General features: G+C 48.3%; 1 long non-coding RNA gene across 1 annotated transcript; it reads right to left on the minus strand.

Moving 5' to 3' along the window:
• Window positions 1-3,008: 3,008 nt before the first annotated feature.
• Window positions 3,009-5,586, minus strand: LOC132025033 (uncharacterized). The gene is made up of 2 exons (XR_009406391.1): window positions 5,244-5,586; window positions 3,009-5,076 (listed from the first exon to the last, which is right to left on the minus strand). It is a non-coding gene; the product is annotated as an uncharacterized LOC132025033 (long non-coding RNA).
• Between the last annotated feature and the right edge of the window lie 534 nt (window positions 5,587-6,120).

Below are 6,120 nucleotides of genomic sequence, written 5' to 3' on the forward strand. Positions count from 1 at the left end.
ACCAAAAAGTAGAAACAAGCCAAATCTCCATCAACTCGTGAATAAGCAAAATGTGGTATGATATCCATACAATGGAATATCACTCAGCTGTAAAAAGCAATGAAGATTTGAGACATGCTACAACATGGATGAATGTTGAAAACATGCTGAGTGAAAGGAATCAGAGGCCTCACATAATAGATTCCATTATATGAAATGTCTAGAATAGGCAAATCTATGGAGACAGAAAATAAGTAGTTATCAGGCGTTGGGAAGGGAAGGGGAAATTCTAACTATTGATCTATACTATTGATATAATGGGATTGCTAACAGGAACTAGGATTCTTTGGGGCATGATTAAATTATTCTGGAGTTAGTAGTGATGGGTACATGACCTTGGGAACACACAAAATCCACTGAATTGTACACTTTGATTTTTTAAAAGATTTTATTTATTTATTAGAGAGACAGCAGGAGAAGTAAGAGGAGCAGAGGCAGAGGGAGAAGCATATTCCCCACTGAGGGCAGAGCCTAACTTGGGGCTCGATCCCAGGACCCTGAGGTCATGACCTGAGCTGACTGAGCCACCCAGGAGCCCTGAATTATATACTTTAAAAGAGTAAACTTTATGGTATGTGAGTTATAGCTCAACAGAAAAAAGAATGAGGAAGACCTATATTGACATTGAAAAAAGCAAAGTGCAGAGCACTATCTAAGACATAGCACTTTGGTGGAAGTTTTGTTTTCTATTCTCAGTGTTTGAAGTTGTGAGGCTTCCCCCAGGAAATGTCTGTCCTGCCCTCACTGTGCTGTGACCTCAGGCATAAGAGCACCCTCTTTCTCTGGACTGTAGAACCGGTTGCCTGCTGGGGGCTGAGATAGTGCATCATGAATGTAATATGTACATAGAATGTAATATATAATTATTCTCATTGTTTCAGATAACAGAACTGAGAGGTGAGAGAGACAAGTGGCTTCCCAAGGCTATACAGCAGAGAATGTGGCCCACCAGGAATCAAACCCAGGCCTGTATGACTCCAGAGGAGGGGAGTCAGAAGCTTGGGTGCCCAGAAGCTAGTTTATTTGTTCCCTGTGCACTGACGGACCAGGGGGATGGAGCCTGCTTTGCTACAGAGAACATAGGTTCCAAGAATGGTGGTTTATGTACTTACCCAGAGAGGTCCTTTATTTTCCTTTATTTGAGGGTTAGGAAGGGGATCTCAGAGACTTATCTTGCCCCAGACTAGTCCCTTATTGCTTGATGGGAATATTTTGGTAGTTCCTAACTGGCCCACTCAGCTCCTTCACAAAGTTTGTCCTTGCTGTTGTTTCTAACTAGAAAACCCTTCCTGCCCACCAGCCACTCAACTCCATGAACTCCTACTTACCTGTCAAAACCCAGCTCAAATGTCCCTTCTGTTGTTTTCTTCTTATCAACAACATTTATAGATGCCCTTCCTGGCATCTGTAGAATAATACCGATAATATTAATAGTAGCTATCATTTGGAGATCCCCACTTTGTGCCAGGCAATTTTAACCATTGACATATTTGTTCCTTTTAAGTCTCATGGGAATTATGCAATGAAAGTATAATTATTTACATCTCTTTCAGAAGAAGAAACAACCTTAGAGAAGTTAGGAAATTTGCCCAGAATCACACAACCAGGATGTGATGCAACAGGTCTTTCTGACTCCAAAGTCATACTTTCCCCTTACCCCACATCCTCTCTCCTACAGCAGTCACCTTGAATTGCAAATCCTGTTTACTGCTGTTTTCACCATTGCCTTGTGAGCCCTAGAAGGCAAGTAGTCAGTCACTCTGATTTCAGAACTGTGACCCTACTGCCCCGTGTGGGGTCTGCTCCCCAGTGGCTGCTCCTAAAAGTGACATAGGAGTGAATTGTTCCATTTGCTGGGACCCAGCCTGGAAAGTAAATGCAGCATATTTGTCCTATCCCTGCAGAGGGGGCAGGCTTGTTATCTGTCCTGGAAGGGCGATAAAGGGGCAGGTCTTGCCTCCTTGAGGACTTGCAGATGTTTCCTGAGGCCATGAGAGCACTTTCTGCTTCTTGCCAGTTCGTGAGAGCTGCTAGGAGAGTGGGCTTCATGGCTCTGCTAGCGTGAATGTCAACAACCAACTCCAGCCAGCACTCTGGAAATCGCACAGAACAGTTGGGGCCCGTAGGGGCCTGTGGAGGATGGAGGCACCATCCCCAGCTGGCCGGATTTTTGCTCCAGCCCAAAAGAGGCTTCACTGTCCGGACAGCAGGACTGGGTGGGTGGGACCTCCAGCTTTGTAGTTAGCTCTGGCTTTGAACACCATCTCCACCGCTTACTAATCCGTGGCCTTGGAGCAAATTTGGCAACCTTTCTAAACCTCAATTACTTCATTTTTACCTGGGAATAATTGCCTCCTTTTTTTTAAAATTCTGGATAAAAAGGGATAATGCACATCAACCCTTGCCACCTAGCCCGGGACAATGCCAGCATCTAGTGACAGGGATGCCAACGATAGTAATAGCAACAGGAATTATTGTTATTTTTGAAAAAAATTCCATAAGAGATATTTGTTGTTTGCAGCCAAGAATCCTGTCTTGATATGGTTACTGTTATTAGTTGGGAGAAGAGGAGTTCTCTAGGACAGGCCATTGGGGCCGGAGGGATGGTTTCCCCTGGGCCAGTACAAGAGCTGGCTGACAGAGTAATCTCCTGTGCTTTAGCGTGAGCAAGTGTGGTTCTGCCTGGATCCCAGTTCCCAGAGTAACCTGAGATGGGGAGTGCCCTGGTCAAGACTCAATCTCTATTCTTCCCGACCCCAGGCAGCAAACAATCATTCTTCTGTCCTGACCACCTAAGGGGGGATTGAGCAATTAGCAGTTATTAAAATCATGGACTATATTTTGGAGAAAATTAATAATAATTTTATATTGAAATTATATAATATTTCAATATAAAACTTTTCAGGTTTTATATTGAAAAGTTAGCATTTTCCCCAGGTTTATTTTATTTACTTATCTAAGCACCCAAATATCCACAAAATAGAGATGTGCTTTATTTAAGTTGTTTTTAAAATTTCCGTGAGCTCTTCCAGTTTTTAGGTATAGCCCTCTGGGGAAGAAATTGATAGACCTGTGCAGTTTTGATTTCTCATATAGTCACTGGACGTTCTTTCATACGTGTTTTTCCGTGTCTTGACAAGATTTATATTTGTCATTTGTAAGGCTTGTCATAATATTCCTTCAAGTGGATGGGCCAGTTTGTCCTTCCACCTGTCCTTTGGCACTGGGGTAGTTCCAACTTTCTGCTGTTGTATGTAATACTATCAACCTTTATGAAAACAAGCTTTGAAAACAATCTTTGGAAGTATTTCCTTGCGACACATTCCTAGAAGCAGACTGAAGGACCAAAGGGTGGGAATAGGTTTTCTTGGCCTTGTAGCTTAAGGTTAGATCATTCCCAAGGAGAGATAAAACCAAATCGCAGAGATTGCCCATGTGTTCTCTCCTGGTCTGAAATGGGAAAGAAATACAGACGCAGTGCCAAAGAGACGACAAGACAATTTGCTGAGCCAGACAGAACTTTCTGGCTTTTCCATGAGAACATCCTCAACTGATACCCAGTTCTCTGACTGTCCACTTATTTGGGACTACCCCACCCTTCCACAGGAGTCAGACTCCAGCCATTAGTGCAGACCCTACAAATTCCGGAGAGTCAGATGCCTGTGGTGGGTGGAGTAAATGTCCTACCCGAAGAAGGCCACGTAGCCTGGTGGAGTTAACGCTGGAGCCTGGAGCCAGAAGCCCCGGCTGCAGGCAGGCAGGGCCCTGCCATACACCTGGTACCTCCACAGGTGCTCCCTCCCGTGCCCACCTGGAGGGCAGATTACCAAAATTAAGTTTTGGTATATTTCTTTCACTAGGACTTTTGACTTCTGAAAAAATACAGGACTCCCTGGGAGAGGGCATAGTGCCATCTATCCCTCCTGGGTGAACCGTCTTGTCATCACTGACCCTGAGAACTAGTCGGACTGGAGAAGACAGTGAAGGGTCCCCGACAAGACTCTGAGAGCCGGGGAAGGAGCCCTACGAAGGAGGTGAAGCTCCGAGAGTCTAGCCTTTCTCAGAAACTTTGAGAACAGCGTTCTCTGGTTGCCTCTGGCCTGTGTGGCTGCCCCAGGAGCACCGAGTTCCCTGGGGGAGAAGCAGAGGAACCCTCCTGACATGGTGGCCTAGGCAGAAAGCCCAGGTGGATGGATGTCTGCTGTTGAACTGGAAAGCTGGGTAGGAGCAGGAGTCAGACAGTAGCCCCCGTGACCCCAGGCTAGCCAGGTGCCTGAGAGCACCCGGTCCTCACAGGTACCAGCAGGAGGCTGCTGTGATTTCTGCTTTGCTGTAGCTCTGCTCCTTGGGGACTGGGATCATGCCATGACTTCTTCTTGGGCCAGGCACAGCGCAGTAGGTCGTGGTGCAGACCACAGGCTCCTCCCAGATTTTATCTCCTACCCTCTTCCCCTCATTCATCGTGCCCTCCGCATGCTGGCTCTTCTGTTCCTCTGTCCCAGAGATGGACTTGCCATCTAGCTTCCTCCTTGCCCTCCTTCTGGTCTCGCCTCTTTTCTGAGATGTCATGTTGGCCCCGAGTCACTGTTCAACCCGTCCCTAGCGTGTTTTTTTCGTAGCAATTTCCCACGATCATCTGATTTCCTTTAACGGACTCCCCAACGGGAAAGGAAGCTCCAAGAGGGCAGCCTCAAAGGCCTTTGTGCTCTCTGCTCAGGGCAGAGAACCATATGGGCATGTGTAAGGGAATCCATCTAAGACTCCCTCCTACCCCCATGCCCCAGAGCTGCCCTTGTGCTTCCTTCATTCAGTTGTAACATTTTTCTCTTCGGAGGGCTCTGCCCAAGGGCCTGGCAGGGGAGAGAGCTTGGCTGGCCTGTGTGCGGATTGGGGTTCCAGCCTGACTCGGCAGTTTCACATACGGTGCCATCTGGGCCGCCTCCTACCAGGGTCTGCAGGAGGAGAAGAAGGGACCCAGCGGGCGGAAGCGCACAGAGGCAGACTGTAGTCCCATCTGAAGAGGATGCTGGAACAGAGCTGATGGGAGACAGGAGGGTCATTCCTCAGCTTACCTAGGCTAGCTCCACGCCTCCCTGGCCCGCTCACCACCCTCTGCCTCCTTGGGGTCTGCCTCCCCACCTGCAGCCTGGGAGAGCTCCCTGGCTGCTGGAGCTCTTTCCCAGCACAGGCACTGGTCACCCTACCTTGCTAAGGAGACTGGACCAGATGCTCCCTGGGGGCCATTTCACCCCCAGTTCCGGGGCCTAGTGGAGAGCTGTTTATCTCTAAGCCACGGACTGGGGACCGCAGGACCTTCAGGCTGGAGAAGATGACAGTCTTGATGTGCGGAGGTTAAAGCTCAGTGATCCGGGGCACCAGCTCCCAGCTCAGGGACCACATCCGCCCCACCTGCTGCTTGCTCGTCACTCAAAGCTGAGCATCTGAGTCAGGAATGCCTCATCTAGAAGAAAAATGAGTTCCAGGCCTGGTTCTGCTGCCAAGTTACGATGTGAGCTCAATTACAATCTTTTCTTCTCTGAGATTGGTGTTTCTTTCTGGGGAAAAAAATATGAGAATGTTCAGATCCCACTGAGACATTTTGAAGGCTCTCTCTCCTAATCCTAACATTTTAAGACTCTGCCACTGAGCGTCAGATGTGAAAAACAGGCTCACCCATGCTCACAACTCTTCAGCAAGTCACCTTTTTTAGTTGACAGCCTGGCAAGGAGCCAAGACCCCTGACCTCTGTCATCAGCTGTGGAAGCCTTGCGGAGTGTCTGTGTTTATTTGCAGCTGTGGCTGTGTGGATGACATAAAAAGGTGATCTGTCAGTGGGCAGAGCCCAAGGTGTCCATCAGGCGAGAGACGAGCTGAAGCTAGTCCAGAGTCACTGTGGAGGAGGCCTGCCAATGCCACTGAGGGGTCCGCTCCTCCAGGGGGCAGGAGGGGGACTTTGTGTTCTGTCTTTGGCAGTATCTTCTGTGGCTTTTACGCCCTGACCACCCTGGGTGTGGCAGCCCTGGGCAGGCCTCCCTGTGATCCTGAACTGGGAATGGGAAAGGAGCATTCTGAAAAGGAGCA

This window comes from Mustela nigripes, chromosome 9 (assembly GCF_022355385.1).
Source record: "Mustela nigripes isolate SB6536 chromosome 9, MUSNIG.SB6536, whole genome shotgun sequence".
Classification (NCBI taxonomy): Eukaryota; Metazoa; Chordata; class Mammalia; order Carnivora; family Mustelidae; genus Mustela; species Mustela nigripes.